The sequence below is a fragment of the Triturus cristatus genome, chromosome 12, assembly GCF_964204655.1.
Source record: "Triturus cristatus chromosome 12, aTriCri1.1, whole genome shotgun sequence".
NCBI classification, from domain to species: domain Eukaryota; kingdom Metazoa; phylum Chordata; class Amphibia; order Caudata; family Salamandridae; genus Triturus; species Triturus cristatus.
In genome coordinates, this window is record NC_140595.1 from 366775744 (window position 1) to 366796320 (window position 20577).

The following is a 20577-nucleotide window of genomic DNA, read 5'->3' on the forward strand; positions in this document are numbered from 1 at the left end:
GGCGAGTTCCCCCTGCCATGGAGGAAAGAGGCTAGTTCCCCCTGCCATGGAGGAGACCAGCTGGGGAGCAGCGTAGAGTCCCACAGGGAGCCCGGTGAGTGGGGACTACAGAGGGCACACGGTGGGACTGAGTGTTTGTCCAAGGAGGAGCCCGATGAAAGGGGCTCCTCAGGCACTATTAGTGCCAGTGCAAAGATTGTTGTTGGCCATATTTATTCTTAGGGCCCCCGGGGGTCCAGAGGGTACCGAGGTGCCCATGTCTGTCTTCATTTGCCTCTTTGAATATTTCCAGCTGTACCGCACCTGTACGGGCAGCTGCCACGTGGCCATACTTGTTTGGAGGGCCCCAGGGGGGCCTCAAGGGTACAGTGGGTGCCAGGGCTAATTTATTGGTTACAGCTGCACCTCACCAGTGCAGGCTGCTGCAATGATGGGCACATCTATTGGCAGAGCCCCAGTGGGGTCCCAGAGGGCACAGTGGTGCCCGTGCCTACATTTTGCTTCACTACAATTTTCACAGCTGTACATCAATTAGTGGCAGCTGCAACATTTAGGCCAGCGCAATTCCGCACTCTTGATGTTGCTGCATTGGCAGCCCGAGCACTGACATTCCTGGACAGAGGGCATTTTGAGCCCCAGTGAAAGGCCAGTCGGCCTGGGGGCAGGTGGTACCTGTGTGTACCAGGAGGGCGCAAGGCAAGGCCCTAGAGTAAGGTGGTGTACTGCTTTTTATTGCATAATGTGTTTTAAGCCTACAGTGATGATGGAAGATATGTTTATGCTCATGATTTATGCCTAATGTGATTCCGTAATGTGATTTATGCTTGTGATGCCTATGAAATAATGTGTTTATGTTTAGGATGTTTATGCATAGTGTGTTTATGCTGGTGAGGCCTAGTGCATAATGTGTTTATGCTAATGAGGTTTGGGCCCAATGTGGATATGCCTAATGTCATGCTATGATAATTTAGGATGGTGTCTTATGTGACCGTGATAATGCTTAGGTCATTATTGTACCAGTAGTTACTGGTTGTGGTTTATAGTTACTTACCTGTTCTGATGGTTCTGACCATGGCCCGATTTGCCTGGTCCTGTATATAACCCCCTGTGAAAATTGCCTAGTGCCAGTTGGCACAGTGTAAATGTGTGATTGTGTTTCTGATAATACAAAGTCAATTTTTTATATAACCTTGTGTGGAGTTTCTTTTGTAGTGTGCCTAATGTGTTGCTGCTGTGTGTGTGTGTTGCGCAAACGCTTTACACATTGCCTCTGGGATAAGCCTGACTGCTTGTGCCAAGCTACCAAGGGGGTGAGCAGGTGTTATCTTCAGCGTGTTACTCCCTTGCCCTGACTAGAGTGGTGGTTTCTGCCTGGCTTTGGCGCAAGCCCTAGCCAACCAGAAATCACATTTCTAACACATGCAATATGTTTTAAAATCCCTGGGAACATATAGTACCATTTACTAGGCACTTACAAGTAAATTTAATGTGCTAGTTAGGTGTGGGCCAATTTCACCATGCTTGAAGGTGAGAGCACAAGCACTTAAGCAATGTGTGAAGGCAAAAAATGTTGGGAAAATACCATGCCAAGGATGTCAGGTCTAACAGGAGTCTATAAATTATAACAAAATTAAATGAGTCATTGACAGTGATTTGTCAATCACTGTCAATGACAGTGATCCACACCTAAGCTCCCTTTGTGTCACTGTCTGTAAGGACTACAAAAACACAAAGAGTAGGGCCATTCACTGCCATGTGACCCAGGACACAGGCAGAAGGCACAGATCGTTGGGACTAGAAAATGCCCACTTTCTAAAAGGGGTATTTTTAGAACAGCAATTTAAAATTTGACTTCACCATTAGGTGGGCTTTTAAATTACAATTCATTTGAGTGTAAACAGCATGTCTCTATCTTTTCCCAATCTAAATTTAGCACGTAACAAATGTAATGAGGTAACCCAGAATTGGTCAACAGTAGATATAAGCCTTGCAACAGTAAAATGCGACTTTAGGAGTTTTTCATTGTCAAGACAAGTAAAACTTAAGTACACTTGTCCTGCATTTTAAATACGATGTCCCTTCCATCTGAGCCTTTAGGGTATACTTTAAAGTTGACTTCTAACTATTATAAAGGACGTTCTAGGCCTGGTAAAAGGTTTACTTTGCCAGGTCGAAATGACAGTTTAAAACTGCATTACAAGCTGCAATTACAGGAATGTGATGTGTTTTAAAATCCCTGGGTACATATAGTACCATTTACTAGGAACTTACAAATAAATGAAATGTGCTTGTTAGGTGTCAGCCAATTTCACCATGCGTGAATGTGAGAGCACAAGCACTTAAGCAATGATTAGTAGTTTCCCAAAATCCAATCAAATGAATTCAGTAAACAGAAGGGGTGGAGGCACAAAATGTTGGGAAAATACCATGCCAAGGATGTCAGGTCTAACAGAAGTCTGTAAATTATAACAAAATTAAATGAGTCATTGACAGTGATTTTATATTTCAAAATTGTATGTTCAAATACATCACTTGGACTGGAGCTAGATCACTGAAATTGTTGCTCCATTTTATGAATTATCGATAGTCCTCAATGTTGCCCCAGATTCTATCTATTAGCATAATAAAGTGGCATTCCAGAATAGTGTGCATAGCATCTGGAATAGGGGTCTCACTTAGCTATGTCATGGTCGTCATTAGCATGGACTCATCAATGATGGCATCATGAGCTTTGATTTTGTGTGCAGGGTTCGAGTGTGCATTAATTTGCCCACACTGGAGGAGGTCCAGATTTTTATGGCTAGACTACTATCAGCATCGGACGGTGTCTGGGGATGAAAGTCTTCATAACTCTTCTAATGTAATATGACTCTCTGTACCATATCTATTCATCAATCCTTGGATCTCTGAATGTTTAGGGATAAGTAGGGTATCACAGCACGTAAAAATTGGCCGCGAATGCAATCAACTTGGTTCCTTTATAGACTCTAGTGGTACTGATTTCACCATCAGAAGGAAGGTAGCTGTATTACAAGAATCCTTAACAATGCAGTAAGAAATCAACCATTTCTTCCAGCAAACCAATAGAAGACACAATTATATCATTTGATACAGAAGCAGATCTTACATTTGCATTATTGATAAATGGCTTGCTCATAGAGCAAACAAAGGCAGCGCCTGTCTCTATCCTCACGCTTAACTACTGTTGAGAGGTTGAATAACTTATTTTAATTAGGGACTGCTTGGTCTCCTTGTTGAATAAGGTGATTGGCACCTCAAAATGAAAAGATGATAGCTATGTCCTGCTCTATAGATTTACAGTGGGAATCCAAGCACATGGTTAGCTGAATCCAGAAGGAACACAGACTGATTATAGTCATTGAATATGATGTCATTCTCTTTCCAGTATTGGTGCTCAATATTCTAATCCTGAGGCAGGCTGAAATTGCAGGTGACTTAATGGTTGAGTCTGGAAGATTTGTGAAGGACAACCTGCTCATTTTAATGAAATACCTGGTCGATATTGTAATTAATTTGCTATTTGTATCACCATCCACAGGGGATTTTTGGGCCAGATGTACGACCGTTTTTAGCGGTCTCAATTGGAAAATCAGGCCATTTGCCACTGCTAAAAAGGGTTGTAGCAGGTCAATCACTATTTTGCGAGTTTGTAACCTATTACCGACTCGCAAATTAGGATTTCCAAGTCGCTATTAGGAAAGGGCATGCCAAGGGCGTCCCTTCCTAATAGCAAGTTTCACTGGTATGTACGACTGTTTTGCGACCACATATGCAGTCACAAAGCAATCGCAGTACCACTTGCTTCAAATAGGTGGTAAACCAATCGCAAACAGAAAGCTGTCCCCTGGGAACCCCTTCCCCTTTGTAAATGTATGCAAAAATATATTTTAAGAGCAGGCAGTGGTCCCATGGACCTCTGCCTGCCCTTAAAAAATGATAAGAAACCTTTTCATGTTTTTCATTTAAAACACATCACATTTTCCTTTAAGAAATTTGGGCTGCATTTGAAAAAAAAGTTGCTTTATTTAAAAAGCAAACACAGACACAGTGGTCTGCTGCCCCCAGCAGGTCACCATCCCTGTGATTGTAGCCCATTCACAATGGGTGGCAAATTACGACCTGCCTCCTGAATATTGATGAGGCACGTCCTTTGCGACCCCAATGGGATTTGCTAAATGTGTCTGAGACACATTGGTACATTTTGTGAGTCGCAAATTGCGAGTCGCAAAAAATTGCAAAACGTAACGGTCATACATCTGGCCCTTTGTGACTATTATTTGGTGCATGTGCACAGATACAATGATCCTTGTGCAAGCTAAGCATCTTGATGAAAGTCCACTAATTATGTCTTCCTGTATGGTTGCCTCAGCCCCTACAATTCCTAATCAAGTACTGTGACCAGCTCAGATTGGTCTAGAATTTTCATTACTTTCTTCTAACTGGAGACAGTATCTAATGCAGTATTGCTCATCTCTTTCACTCATGCTGTCTCAACCTTGTTTTGCAAAACCCTCCCTGACACACTGCTTGAGATCATTTCACTTCTTCTTTATGTCTCCTTTATCATGGTGACAGATGGACACAGAATGGAATTCATTTCTATTGTTGCACACAACTTTGGAGCTGGTTTTGGACTGTTTTTTTAACGGAGGAGACAAAAGAGGTGGTCATCCTCCTTTACAATTTCATCAAAAGACATATCCTTTCTCATCAAAAAGATAGGACTGGCCTATACTTTTATGAGTGGAGTTTACCGCCATAATGGCGGAGTCTCCTCAGTCTTACTAATAATTTTGTAGCTTGTGAATAGTGAAAAAAGTGTAAGATTACCTTTGTGAATCAGACCCTCAGTGTCCTCTCCTCCTGCAGTGGTGCATGGGGTTTGGTACCTCTAAAAGCATTGTTTCTCCACACTTTTAATATTTGACTTTTACACACATCATCTCTGTGCAAAATTCTACATGCGCTAATACCTCTAATGCAAGACTCAATTTAGCCCAGTATATTTAAGGTGTTTTTACCATGCTGTAATGGTATTTCTGATTTCGTCGTTTGTGCTGGGACTAAGGCTGAACTTAGAATGAGACCCTGATGTTGTGAACAAAAAGAGGAAAATGCAGAAAAGGATGCCTATAATTAAAATGTAAATATGTACATGAATGTTGTATATCCCAGGGTGTATGCAGGAACAATCCTATTGGCTTTGTCAGTATTTATAATGTAATGTATGGTCTATTCACCAAAACATAATCTGCTTGTCATTACTGTGTGGTTTCGGTTGGAGTTCTTTCTACACCACGCAGAAACTAGGTGTCACCTTCCAACTACAACTTACTACAATGCAATGACTGATTTAGAGAACCTGCGAATCGATCAATAATCAATAATTACTGCATTTTCATAATTCATTTACTACTGACTAAAGAAAAATATTGTGAGCATGAAGTATCAGCGAGGTAAAAAGTAGTCTGCGGAACATTAATTATCAGCATGGAGTCTCCTATAATAAAGCGATTAAATCTGACAAAAGACTGCAAAGTTTTCCAATTTAGAAAATAAGCGAAACCTGTGAAAATAAATTATTTATATTTTAATTCACCCAAGTAAGCGTAGAAATAAACGATGCGCAAAAAAGACACTGCGTTTCATTGTTTGTTTAAATACTTCATTTTTGTCAACGACCATCAGAGTAGCGAATCAATACTTTATAAAACAACTGCACAACAAATAAAATCAGTTAATAAAAAGATTTTGAAAGCCCACATGGGCACAATTCAGCAGTTTAAATAAAAACAGTAATAAAACTTGTGATAAATATTAAATAAGAATTATTATACAAAATAGGCCTGTAAAAGCATATCCTCACCGTGTAGGAAAGCAAGGCATACGTATTTAGTTTACATAGGAAGTGGATGGCACATTTTGGAAACAGTTATGAATAACTGGCCTCAAAGAGGCTCTTGAAGAATAATCTAACCAGACGACTTCTGAAATGGCTGTTTTCTCCATCATGAGGGCAGTGGATGAAGGGATTTACACCTGATGGGCCAAATGCTCTCAAGAAATTTAGCAAGTGAGAAAAACTATAAATTGTGCAGGGTCTGCCTTGCAAATTCTCCGAGCTGCCATAAAATGGAGAATTCATAAAGATCGACATAGGGGAGCTATCCAGCATTTACCTTGTTTCGAATTAAATAGACAGAAAATCAATAGATGATAGTCTGTTTCATCATCTCCTCCACACATGGACAAAGGATGCTAACCCCCAAATTGCTGTTAAACTTCATCTCCTCATGCTCCCAATAGAGGGACTTCAGCTTTGTGGCAGAGGATGATGGAATAGCAATTGGGTCCAGCTAATGCCCGGTCAGACCCAGTGAGTCCAATGACCGCCTCACATATTCCAGCATAGATAATGTAACACCACCCTTTTTCTGTCCAAAATATCTCTAAATCCTGCTCTGTCGTGTACTAACTCAGGGGTAGACCATACACAGAGCCAGTAGAGCAGTGTTTGGGGTACACCAAAGATGAAATGGGCTGGAATCATAGATCATCTTTGAAGATCAGAGGCGTACTTTGGGGGAGTTTAAAAGCTACCCTCAGGATTTGTTTTTCGGCCACTCCCAATGGTTTTATATCACTGTTGCTCCACAGTTCAGCACCATAGACTGCGGCAGCTACTGCTTTAGCTCTTTAGACGTTTAAGAGTGGGGAAGCAGGGTGAAAAGAGTTCTTGTTTGCGAATCTCAAAAAATCTGCCATCCTGTGATTCAGCAAAAGTGTGCTTTTTGTGATAGAAAAATTCCTAAATAATCAAAGTCAATTACTTTCTCCAACTCCATCCCCTTTAGCGCTAGCACAACTCTAAACCCATATTGGCAGTGGACTAACATGAACCTCATTATATATGTTTTAACAGCCAAGATTGGAGAAAAATAATTTTAACCTAAGTAGGAGGATCTTTAGGCCCTTTGGGGTTTTAGATACCAACAGAGTGTAGACTGCGAACAATAAGGCCGGAATTTTAGTATCCCTAAGAAACAGGAAATCATTGTCACAGTCCATAAGGTAGTCAACACAACTAATAACAAAAAAAAGGAACAGTGTTGGGGCAAGCACACAAACCTGCCTCCCTTCCTGAACTACCCCAAAACGGCCTGTGTTTTCCCATTTGATCCCTAACGGATTTGAGTAAATGATTGCTATGGCTTCAGATAAAGAAATCAACAAGGGGTCCTGGAAGCCCCAGGTCCCTGAGGAAAGCCTAAAGTTTTCGTCTAGGGATCATATCAAATGCGTCTCTTTAAAATCAACAAAAGTGACATAGAGGCTTCCCTTGTTCTAAAAACATGGTCAACTATACTCGTTTTGGGACAAGATCCTACTTGAAACTTAGCTAGGATCTCATTATGGTGGATCCAAGTTATAATACGGTCTAGAATCAGTTTGCAGAATATTCTTTGGCTGGAAATCTAAGAGGCTTATGGATTCATAATTCACTGGGTCAGACTTAGGACCTATCTTATGAATAGGAATAATCTCCGCTCCTTTCTAAGAAACCGGCATTTCAGCCCGGGCATCATAGCATTAGTGACTCAATTAAAGTATGGAGCACATCTGGTGGATTCTGAAATAAGCAAATCCACCGAATCCTGTCTAACCTAGATGCCTTCCTGGCCCTTTGATATGGTAAAGAAATCACCATCATAAGATGAATCAAGGTTTTTGGATGCCTGACATGATTTAACAGGCGACATAGAACTCAACTTAGCTGGCTCCACTAAATGGGTGGAGAGAGAAGATATAGGCTCATTATAAAGGGAGTGAAAATGATTTATCCATTCATGTGTGAGGATGTTGGATTCAGGCCTCATTATGTTAGTCTTAGCACCATGGGATATAATATGCCAAAAGTCTGTCTTATTCCCAGAATGTGCCGCAATTTAAATATCATTCCAAGTGGCAGTGTCCCAGACTATTTTTGAATTCTTTTGGGTGGATTTATAAAGTGTTCTAGCTTGCTTAATGGTTTCAGGGGAACCACCTTTAAGAACTTTAATTTAATGACTTCTAGCTGTCATGTACTTCTTCTTAAATCAGGTAGGATCTGTAGCTGGTAACGAGTGAATATTGGGAAAGGGTTTAGTAAAAAAAGATGTTTCATGTCCTCATGCCAATTGATATGAACATCTAGAATGATGTGTGGTGAAATCTCACTCTCCCTACAGTGAGTAAGATCGGGACCATGTCCATATAAAGTTTGCCATAAACCCCCTCATTGTTGGCTACATTCTCTCATCTGCTTTTTCTCCAATTATTACTAAAGGTCAGGTCCCCTTGCAGGACATATTCTGGATATTATCAAAACTAGCTATACTGCCCCGTAGGGTGAGCCATTGGGGAAAGTGATTGCTCTTGAACCAGGGCAGAACTTCCATATTGATAAGACATTCCCAGGGCAAGAGATTGAGAAGGATATAATCAATATGACTCCAGTATAAATTACTCCTTAAGGTGGGACGCCTCTTTGCATCTGACTTCGTTCTGCCGTTAGTGGCTCTTGGGTGACAGCGCCAACAAAGATCCAATAACTGGAAGGCTACTTTGGAGAGGGTTTCTAAATAAGGGCCATTGGGTTGTGGTATCCCCCAATATCTGTCTTCCTCACCTGCTATGCCTCTTAATAATGGTGAAGATTCAAAACTTACATTAAAATCCCCACCCACAATAATAACAATCTCCTCCCTGATTTCAAAAATGATATCTGTCGAATGTTTTAAAACCTGGTACTTAATAGATTTCGGAACACTGCTATTAAAAAGAAGTAATATTACTTAAATTCCTAGTAAGTCGGGGGAATTGATAGATAACTGTCTCACTTCGCATCCCAAGGAAACCTTGAGCCATATGGTCAAAACACCCGAAGGTCTACCAACTTTAGACTTAAGAGCTGGAACCAAAAATGTTCTGTAGCCTTGTCTGTGAAATAGAGTGATTTCTCAAGCCTCTTGGAACATAATTATTTTGCCTTTGTCAATAAAGGTCCCCCAGCCCTCCTGTATGAGGTTACTCTTGAGCCCAGCAATATTCCAAGAGACCAGGGTAAACATTTTAATAGAACTGGGCAGGGAAGGGGCTTGAATGCCCTAGGGTACTATGAGAGGCTCACTGGGAGGACATAGTGGCTTTTCAACCATATCAGGATGCATTCCCAACTTGGTGGGATGGAGTTGTGCACAGCAATTTAAATGGGGACGATAGTGGTAGAGATAGAGACGCTGGTATACTCTAATAATGGACTGAAGTTAGGGCCCACCATAACACACTTATGGTAATTTGCTGCAGGCTTCAGTCATTCAACATGGGAAAGCAGGAAGGAAGCCTAAGGGGACTTAACAATTGCTGGATGGCTAAATTTCAGTTTGATGCAATCTAGATTGCTGTCTGACGATGGCAAGCATACGGCCCTGATAATATTGGAATGACACTATAACACTTTTTGGTATCTCTGATCCAGTGGAACACTTTATTGGTCGAAGAGTCCTCATCTTCCCTAACATGTGGCTGACGTTTAGGAGCACCTGTCATGTATATGGTCCTGATATAGTAAAAGGTATATTGATTGGTGTTAGCTAATGAAGATCTGCACGAAAGTTGAGCCTGTATTAAATCACCCATTTAAGCAGGAGCTACAGAAGGGATGCATTGATTGGGGTAGTGGACTGTGTTAGAAAATGGACCTCTCGAGATTGCCTCTTGGTTATATCTAATGCAGGTGGGTTGGTGAACCATACAGGCCTGGGGTGGTCAGGAAAATGTGGGGAGTGGTGGAGAAGATGGCAGTTCTCAATTCAGGACCCTAGGGTGGTGTGAGGCAGCTATAGGGACCTCACGAAATGGTCTATTATCAGGCCTGATTAATGATGTTGCAGAGTCCAGGAGTGAGGCCCCCTAAAGAAGGGGAAATTCAGGCCCTTGTGGTGGACATATTGGAGAGGCTCATATGATTGGGAATTAGTTAAAGATTAGACCTTCTGCAAGAGATCCACTATTTCTGCCCCGGTTGATGAATACCTCTCCATAGTTCTTTAATCTGAGCTCTAGCCCCCTCAACGACTATTGGCTGGAGGTTAGTATCTGAGGGCATTTCAGTGCCCTTAGGGGCATGTGTGCTCGTCACCAAAAGAATAAACTGATGTGTACATGCACTTTTGGGTTCTAGCAGAACCAGAGGGTTAGATAATGGGCTTCTTTGCGAAATTACTTTGGCACTACCCACCCGCCCCTTTTCTTTTTGATGCAACATGACCTTTGATTTACCTGCCATTTTGGAAATTAAGGAGGCTACTTGAGGTTTATTTGTTTTAGCACTGGGTTTACCAGAGGCATCGGAGTGTAGCATCCACTCTACTTCCTCTATGAAACCATCTGTGTCTTACTGGGTAACATTCCGGGAGGAGCGAGGTAGTTCTTGTGTGAAAGTGGGTTTCCCAGGGCCTTTTTAAATGTAGGATTTTTTCAGTACATTTCCTTTCCAAATGAGGATTACTAAGGAGAAATGTAATGACCCATCTCCTAAAATAATGGGTGCAGAAACTGCACCTTCACACTTTGGTAGAACCACTAGTTAAAGAAGAGAACACTTGCAGTATTAAAATGCACAATCTATATTAACAACATATTTCAAAAGAAGAAGCACGTAAGATAGCCACCATATAAGGGCCTAATATAGGGTGCAATTACCAGAAAGGAAGCAGAAAAATAATGGGCCACACCGAGCTGCAAATCAATCAAGCATTGACGTAGCCAATAGGTCTCACCTTTGAGACCTTCTAAGTGTCACAAGATTTCTCGACTATGTTGTTTATGGGCATTCTTTAAATATAGCTTATTGTGAAACAATCAGGAACCTTTCTTGCAGAAATGCGCTGCAGGGGTTCAGAGAGCACAGTTTCATGCTCTAGGTTTTTAAAAAAAATAATTCACCGTTTTTTCTTTGTCATCTGGGAGAAGAGGTGCCTCTTTCCAAGAAACAATATTTAATGTTACACCTGATCCGCCACCATCCTGATCATAGTCTAGGAGTTGCCTCCTTCTCAGACATACAGCTACTTGTTTGGGGATTGCACTGCCATTTTACACCTCATCTACAGACTAGAAAAGGTCGGGAGGAGGGATGTACTTGCAGAAACCCTTGACACACCTGTTGTACACTAGAAGGCATACATGTTATTTATTTTTTTCTTGGTGTTTGTTTAAGTGCTGATGCAGTGAAATGTTGTTTCAACGAGCTCAGTAAGGTTGGGGATATGGGAAAGAGAGCACAGAAGGGGAGAGAGCCACTGGGAAGATTTGCTGACTCCAAAGCATAAGCCTGGTGAAGAGGATAATCTTCGAGCGTGCACTGAATTTTGTGTAGCCCATTTCCAGGGGAAGAGCAAGTAGCTCTATGGGTTGGTGCCTTGGGAGTCCATTGACCATTACGAATCACTTATGAAGCTACGCAATAAGTGCACAGTTTTCTGTTGTCCATTTTTTCACTTTACAGAATACTTTGAATTGTAAGGCACCTCACCACACTTGTACTTTATTGCCAGTTTGAAGCATCATAACAGAGATGGAATACATACAACATGTCAAGTCAGACATGACTTGAGTACAAGACTAACTACATGACAAGTGAGAAGGAATTTCAGGTACCAATTGGACCCTTAGGAGTGATCCATCCCTGGCTTTCCTCCTCTCCATGCTTGTGTCCGTCCTCAGAGCTGAGTTTTGCCTGCTCTGGAGAGGGGGCGGAGGTCACTATAGAAGGTCCTTCAGCGGATGGTCACTTGAGGAGGGTGCTACTAGGAGGTCCCAAGATAATTGGAGGGGGATCCTGCAGCGGCATCCAAGGGACATTAGTGAACTCTGCAGCAAATCTAGACTCTCTGCTGTCAGGTTCATATCCAATGTTGGATGTTCTTCTGCTGATGCAGAAAATATTACACAGTTTATTTGAAGTATTCCTAGCAGAAAATGACTAATTGAAAATGGAGGCTGGAGTGTTAAAGGAGATTTTGTTAGAACTAAAAGAAATTAACTCTTGTATGCCCTCATTGGTAACACCAGTAATTCTTCAACTGGTGTCAAATGAGGAGCCACTAGATCAAGAGGAACGTAAATATAGAACAGTATATGTGTTGAAAAGGCCAATATTGGTGAGGAGAAGGAGCAATGGATGAGCAATGAGTTGGCATTTGGATAAATGAAAAGGGAGAAAAAGGAGTCAGGGCTTAAAAGCCCGACCACCAGCCCACAAGCGCAGGCCGGATCAAGCTCATGTTCAAGCCGCACCACCTACACCAATAAAGAGGCAGCAAAGAATAAGAGGGGCGGGTCCTGAGAAGAAGGGAGAGTTAAAAGAGAAAAAAGGCGAGGGTTTAGTTGGTACTGTCAACCTATAGGAGGACCCTAGGCCAAGGAGAAGAGCTCACCCCAATAGAAGCCCCAAGGGAAGAATGCCCTCCCGGCAGAGTGTTAGGAGCTTAAAGAAACCCGAGGCTCATTGGAATCTAGGAGAAGTTGTAACTCCAGAGCAGGCGTATACCATGCATAGACCATCATGAGTAAATTATATGTACTTGGAGGTGACCGGGAGGGGGAAAAAGCTAACAAGTGGAAGCCTCTAAATAGGTCAAGTATTCTCACAATATTCTCAAACTGCAAGGTACTGGAGGAGGTTGTGTCAAGAGATATTGAGTACATAACCTTCATACAGTCCAAAGCAGGTAGAGAGGAAATGAAAGTTTGCTTTAATTCTCCAGTGGTTGTTGATTTAGTGTTAGAGGCAAGTGATGAGATGAATAAATCAAGACGAAGAATAGTGCAGGTAGCTGAGATGGAAACATCACGCTTAAAGCCTCTCATATTGTTAAACCATGCAGGTCTAATTCAGGAACAGCTACATTTGGTGATTGGGAGAGAGGTAAATTCATCCTGGGTGGTGGGGGTGAACTGCAGAACTCTAAAGGTAACTATCCCATCCCAGCAAAGGGAGAGATTGATAAAAATGATCCCTCTAAGCAATAGGTTTGCTCGTCTAAGCGTCGATAGGGAGAGTATTCTTTCATGTAGAGGACAGATAGATTAAGCAATCGCTGCAGCCCTCAGGGTTTTTTCCTGGGATGTACACGGGTTGAGGAATCTAATAAGAACAACAGGTCATTCACACTTATAGGGGGATGAGATAATTTGCTTCCAGGAGACTTGGTTGGCAGGTGAGGAGTTCCACCAGAATGCTTGTATGCATTTTATAATAGATGGAACAATATCAGGTGTTGGGCGGGTGAAAGGTGGATTATTGACATTGGTATCTACCAAAAGTAGTAAGGGGGAAGAAATGTTTGAAACAAGTAGTGATTGTTCACTGGATCGTTATGAGGGCTGTCTGTGGCAAAAGAAGTTGATAGTTGTGAATGTTTATGTAAATCAAGAGGACTCTCAGAAGGAGATGTGGGAGGTGTTCCAGAGGGATCTGGTAGAACTAGCAGAGCTTGCAGAGGGACCCCCCATTCTACACCTAGGGGACTTTAACCTATACTTAGATCCAGGGAAGGTTGAGCCTTTGGTTTTAGATATGCTAGAATGTTACGGTATTCCCAAAGCAATTTTCCCAAAATGTGAACAGTCCAAGTCTGAAAGGAAAATGGTGAGTTTTCTCACAGAGTTAGGGTTTGTATGCATAAATGACCATTTTAAAGAGGACGATCCAGCAGCTCAAACATTCCAATATAGGAAACAGCAGTGGCCTATTGATTATATGTTTATACAGGCATGGGTTTTTGACCTCTATATAGAATTAAAGTGCTTAGATTAAAGGGAAGCGATCATTGGGGACTAAAATTGGAAATAGAGGCAGCACCAATATTGAGGGACCGAGTTATCCCAATGGAAGTAGATTTCCCAAAACATTTGATTACAAGAATAGATGGAAAATATATTGATCAATAGATGCAGTATCAAATCCTTCATGAGATGGACCACAATGGGGATTAGGAGAGCCAAATTCTGTATGGTATGCAAAGACCATTGCACAGGTTGTAAATCGATTGACATTAGTAGTAAGGATATGCAATAAGAAAGTAGAAAAGAATCTGCCATGCCAGTATTCTAAGCAGCAGTGGTTCAATAAAGAGTGTGTACTCGCTAGGAAGAAGTAAAGGAAAGGGATACTTCAGAAAGTAGGAAGGGTGAGGAGATCAGGTAGCCCGGTAAAGGCAAATGATATCTTATGCTGTAAGAAAAGGGAGTATGAGGCCCTGGTTGAGAGAAAGAACCAGGCTTTCTTCCAGTCAAGTTGGGACCTTATGATTAGGACACTCCAAGTAAAGGATACAAGGAATTTCTGGAAGCAGGTCCAGAGGGAAAGCCATATTGCATGGTGTCAGAAACTGATGAAGTAGCTTATTTAACTAATATTTACAAGCCAAGGGAGACAGTGCTCAGAAAGTGCTCGCCAATTTTGGGGATGGAAGTTTTGAAGTCATTCTCCATCCAATCTTTTGCCAAGTTGATACTCTCCCTAAATTTAACTAAGGCAGCAGGACCGGCCAAATTGCCAGCACTTGTAAGTAAGTCAAACCCCCTGTGGTGGGCAGGATTCTTTCCAAAAGTTTTTATATCCATAACCAAGACTGGGATAATACCTCTAAGTTGGAAGGGCGCAATAATCAAACCCATACACAAAAAGGGCGCTATGAATGTTCCAGGTAACTATCACAGATAAGTCTGTTGGATGTCGGTGCAAAACTGTACTCTAAAGTTATATTAAGGGCTTTAAAGAATAGGATTGAGGGAAACTGAATTATCCCCATGGAGCTGAATAGCAATCCTGCAGGAATAGCATACTGGGAACTGGGACTAAGTGGAGCTTGATTTAGATGGGGCCCTTTCGGGGAGAATTTCCTTGGGAAATGGGTTGAGGCAGGGCTGTGTCTTAGCCCCTACACTGTTATCTTATTTCCTTGCCGACCTTCCGGGAGAGTTGGCAGAGACTTTACTTCATGAAAATTGGGGTAGACGTGTGTTGTGCCTACTCTATGCAGATGACCTGGCACTTTTGGACGGGACTCAAGTAGGCCTGCAGAGGAAGTTGACTAAATTCATTCATTACTGTGAGGCTAATAAATTGAAGGTGAATCTGGGAAATACAAAGATAATCCTGTTTAGGAAAAAAAGTAAACTGTATAAGTGGCTGTTAGGAAATAGTAGGGTTGAGGCCATGTCTACATGTAAGTATTTGGGTATTACATTCACTAGACAGTTGAGTTGGGCCTTGCATAAATAATTGGTGGAGATGAGGGCCGTAGCACGATAGGGGGCCTTGTTCGCTTTAAGAAGACTTTTGGTGGCCCTTCCTGGGCTCCCCTTTTGATAGCTTTTAACGCAATGGTCCCCACTCAATGCCTCTATGGGGCCAAGTTACTAGCCTTAAGTATGGAGGGAAGCTAGGAGAGGTGTGAAAGTAAATGTTTGAAAAAATTGTTGGATCTCCCAAAAGGTGCAATGTCCCAGGCAATAAGATTAAAAGGAAATTTGCAGGCCTGGAACTTTTTAGCCTATACAGCAACCTTGTGATTTTGGGATAAACTTTGGATCTCAAAGTTACAGAAGATATCAGCATTATGTGTACAGTGGGTTGAGAAGGTCAAGAAAAGGCTAGAAGCCAACACAGGAACCTTTAAATGGAATTAAAAATAACTGACCCCTCACACCTTTCTAAAGCAGAATTAAAAATGGTCTGTAAAAAAGAGTCCAGGTTGGCTGACATGAAGTGTGAGAGGAACAGACCCTCTGCAAAGTATATGGTAGATTCTTGGGAAAATAGGAATGCATTTCCATATTTATCAGCACTTCCAGATGCCCTGTTACATTTGACACAATTACAATTTCAGGTAGCATTAAATATGAAATATGTAAGGGCTGAAAATGTGAAGTTTTCTTAGATCCAGAGCATAATTGAACATGTGGATTGCGTTTTAAAATTTGTTAACGTCTATGTGTGAATTGATTGCCAACATTTTAGTATGCTTTGTTGTTTGATTTTAAAACCGCTATGACATAAATTGTCAAAATTACGCACTTGCACTTTTGGTAAATATGGAATACTTTTATGTGGCATGTGCACTGGCAAAATTCTTTAAAATATGTCTGGATTGGTGATGCAATGGATTCAGGTGGCAGGGGATTGGAGATTATACACATTTAATGATGGAGTATTAGGTAGTTATTTCGTTTACCAGTAGGGGAGATTGTGGGGATTGCCTTCTTTTCTTCTTCCCCTTATAAAAATAAGATTGTATTTGGTTTTAAAATGTATGTTTTAAAGACAGTGTCTAAACATTAATAAAATATGAACTGAACTGACAAGCCTTAGTTTGGATCATGCTCTTATATGTGTTGCAGGAGACACATTTGGCTTACAGAGCCTTTAAGTTCTCGATCTCATAAGGTTCCTAGTTCACCAGCCTTTCCTTCTGCCACTTCAGATGCACAGTTAAGACAAAGAGCTAAAGACAACACTTATTGAAACCAAAAGACTTTACAAGAAATGGAGGTTGTGCACATCACTTTCAGCGGAATACGTGGACACGGCCAGGAGAAGTGCCTGGGCAGGAGCTTTAGAGCACAGGATCCTTTGTAGAAGCCGAGGGGCACAAAGCCTGGCAGCAGGACCGGGGTTCAAGGGCTGCGTGGTAAGAGTAAAGGGGGGCTTATGAAGCGCAATTGCGGGTTGCAGGTTCAAACTACACTAAACCCCTCGCCGTAAAGGAGGCATCAGGTTGCCGGCTTTGTGCCTTTGGTCTGTACACGTTATGCATCTAATGCAAACTGGCTGCCGCAGATTACAGGGGGGGTGTCAGCTGATCCTACAAACAGAAAAAACAAAACACAAGGGCAATAAAGGGACACCAGAGAAACGGGCTAGATTTAAAATTGAAAAAAGCCTCAACACCCTGCAAGTGACGGCCATCACTTAAGCACACGGATCTCGGAGTGAGAGCAGGAGGCCTCTGCACCCGGCCCACTGATGAAACACAGCAACAGATGAGGCAGCAGTGGTGGAGATAGAAGACGGATAAAGATTGCACCATCTTTTGTGTATTAGTTCTTCTTCTGCTGTGGCCGCCCATTTGGCTCAGGGGTAAACACAATCCCTGCCAATTCCAGGCACGCAGTCACAGGGAGTTCAGCACAGTGTGGGGTGACCACGCTTATCATAAAAATGCCTTCAGGGCCGTCAGTGGAGTAGCGTCCCCAGGAGAGAAGGTTGTCGCTGGGGGAAGAAGGTGGGGAAAAGAGGCAGTGGAGCACAGGCACGTGAAAAAGCATTCAAACCGCTCCCCATACACCAGCAATAAAATGGCATCAGACATGCTACATTTAACTGAGCAACAAAAATTTGCACAGTCCATAACAAAACAAAGATTAAAGGCCGCCATATTTAATAATAAAGATAAAGCACAGTGTGACTCACTTATAAAGAGATAAAGCGCCATTTGAATCTGAAAATATAAATGCTGTCCAAAACATGAATCACGGCATCCGTGAAGTGGGCACCATGCTGGTACACGAGCCAGGGGAAAGCATAACAAGCATTTGCAATGCAATAGGTCTTGCATTTTTGAAACTTTGACCTACTGGTATTGTAAATGACTATGCCTTTTAATATTTCAGGTTTTAAGCACATAAATAAAAGGCATTGTAATTTACTATGCCAATAGCTAAAAATCTCGCAAATGCAAGACCTATTGCATTGCAAATGCTTGTTATAAAACTTATGCATGGCAGCTATTGTGAAGCCCATTTAGAAAGGAGAATGGGTTGTTGGTAAGATGTTTGAAAGCAGCAGGGCACTACTATTCGCAGTTGTAAAGCTCACATGCTCTAAAATAGTGATGCACTTTTCCCAGCATTCCTTTTTAGGGGAAAATTAGCTTTTTAAGTATAGCGAAAGTGTAACGCGCTTTTGTCTATGACCAATCCACATCTAGCAGTGCTGAAGAGCTGTTTGTTAAATTTTTATACAGTTTCCTAAAAAAGCAACTTGCTTGTGAGAAGAAACAGCAAGAAACTTAAAACGTATACCCTCGCTATGCTGAGTCCTTGGTCTTGGGCGGTGGAGCGGACGCTGTGAGGGGCAATAGACCAGGTCGGACCAGCCTCCAGTAACATTTCACATGCATAGCCGCCCGTGTGCCATGGAGAAGGAAACAAAAGTGGGTGGCAGCCATAATAAAGTGAAAGTGTGCCATGCATAAACAAACATGTGTCATGCATGCATTGAAAGGTGAATATCTGCATCCACCGGAATACGCAATCGCCATGGTGAAACAAAGCATGGCGCCCATCTCCATAAAACGTATGCGTGACAGCCCGTGAAGCAGGCGGTATGGTAAGAAAAAAAACAAAAAAGGCGCGCTGCCATTGTGAATGTATAAGCGAGAGCCGTGCTGAAACATTAAACACGGCGCCTGGGGGGGCGGGATGGGAGTGATGGGCTGCGAGCCACAGGCCCAATTGTTAAAAGTGTGTGCCTGTGTTGAAGATAAAATGCTGTATGCTATCTGGGTAAAAACATTTTTTTTCAAAAGCATGCGCCTGTTAAAGATAAAGCACGGTGTGCGATTTGTAAGAAATGTTTTAGCTACACGATGGCCCCTCCTGTCATGCCGCTTCTTTTGTGTGTTGGAAGTTGCCGCTAAAGTGAAAGTAATCGCGGCCGCTTTTATGTTCTCAGTGGCCGCGCGTCTCACTGAGAACATCAAAGCGGCCGCAAAATGTACACGCAGGCTGCCAAATGGTGCGCGCGCCTGGCGCACATGCACTTTAGTTGGTGGCCTGAAAGCACTAGTTTGCAATTCCAAAACCCCCGTTTACAAAAGCTCTCGCGAGAGCAGCACTAAAGAGCTGGCTCAGGCGAGACCTAAAAAAGGAGTGCGCAGGAAGGAACACAAATGAGAAAAAAATAGGACCACGTGTCACAGGGACAGTCGCCTGAGAGGGTCCAAATCACCAAAGGTGGGGTCGAATTAAGCATATCCACCAAACAAAAGCAGGCATTTACGAAGGGCACTAACAGGAGCCAATAGAAAAGATGGGAGGTGCTTTAAGCACATACTCTGTATACAGCCTGCCTCACAGAGCAGCGCATGTGCTGCCTAGGCTCGACCTAAAAAGGAATCAGCTAACCCAATTATGGCACAGGACACATTAGCGAAAAGACAAAAGATAGACAGTCCCTTTGAAATGATCAGCACAGATGAAAATGGCCTAAATGCAGGCATGGTGACCAATGGAGCCCAGTGTCTGAAACAAGAACAAGGCACGGGCATTAGACTAGAAGAACTCTGTGGGAATGCAAAGGAGGAAAAAATGTCAATTAACATTAAAGAGCTGGGAAAGTAAGACAAATACTGAGAAGGAATTGTTAGGCCACAAAAAGGAAAGGGTAGCCCCACTCCGGCTCTTTCTGGTGCTGACAGGTGCAGGATGGGCACGCCCCTTGCCCCTGCTATGCCCTGGCATGGCCCCTGTGGTGTCGCTGGGGGCCTAAGCTGATGGGCCCTTGGTATAGGCCCAACACGTGGGACCCAATAAAATACACGGGACACTTGTGTTGCTTGTTCGCCGTCTCCGCAGCCGTGGCGTTTCTGCCTACGTGTCTGCGTGACGTCGTATTTATTCGGGAACGTACAACTAACGTGCCCTGACGTGCACACCATCGCGTGTCACGTCAGGGATGAATATCGCGACACTACATTCCTCCCCAACACACAAAACAAAAATACAATACAACCCCGGGTTCGTGATTACACCCCCAGGTATGGACAACAGGTTTCACAGTGTCCCTCACTCTGCAGCCTGAAGTCCCAACAACAAAACTTAAACAGTCTTACTTGACGTAGTCTCGTAACCGGCAGGAGGGCGCGGGGTGCGGCCTCAGGTCGTAGCGCACTCCGCCACGTTCCACTGCAGCATCCTGACCTCCGCTCCCAGAGTCACCCTCTGCGCCGTTCTCTCCGGCCTCGGGCACGCCAGCTACTTCAGGCGGCAAGGTCTCTGGCTGGTGCTGCGTCGAGTCATGTCCTTGACCTGTGGGCTCTGCTCTCTCACCTGCCTGGCCCTCGGGTTCTAAGAGCCTTTCCTCTCGCGGCATGTCTCTCATAACCCTGTCCTGGCGTCGTTCATCCACTCCGGAGGGCACGGGAACTTTCTTAAAGAATGAGACATTCCTCGTTATCCTCTCAGCACCTTTCCGGGCTGTCACGCACGTGCCTCGGACTTTCTCCACCATCCAGGGCTGAGGTTCAAAGTTCAAACGAAATTTGCCCCCTGGCACCCGATTGCGGATCAGTACATGGTCACCTGGAGCTATTGGTGAGGACACAGCCCTCCGGCGGGCGTCGGCTTGAGCAAACGCTCCACGTCGATGCGCATCAATGGCACTGTCATTGGGAGTTTCGGGCTTCCATTCTGGGTGATGCGGTATTGAATCGGTGACAACCC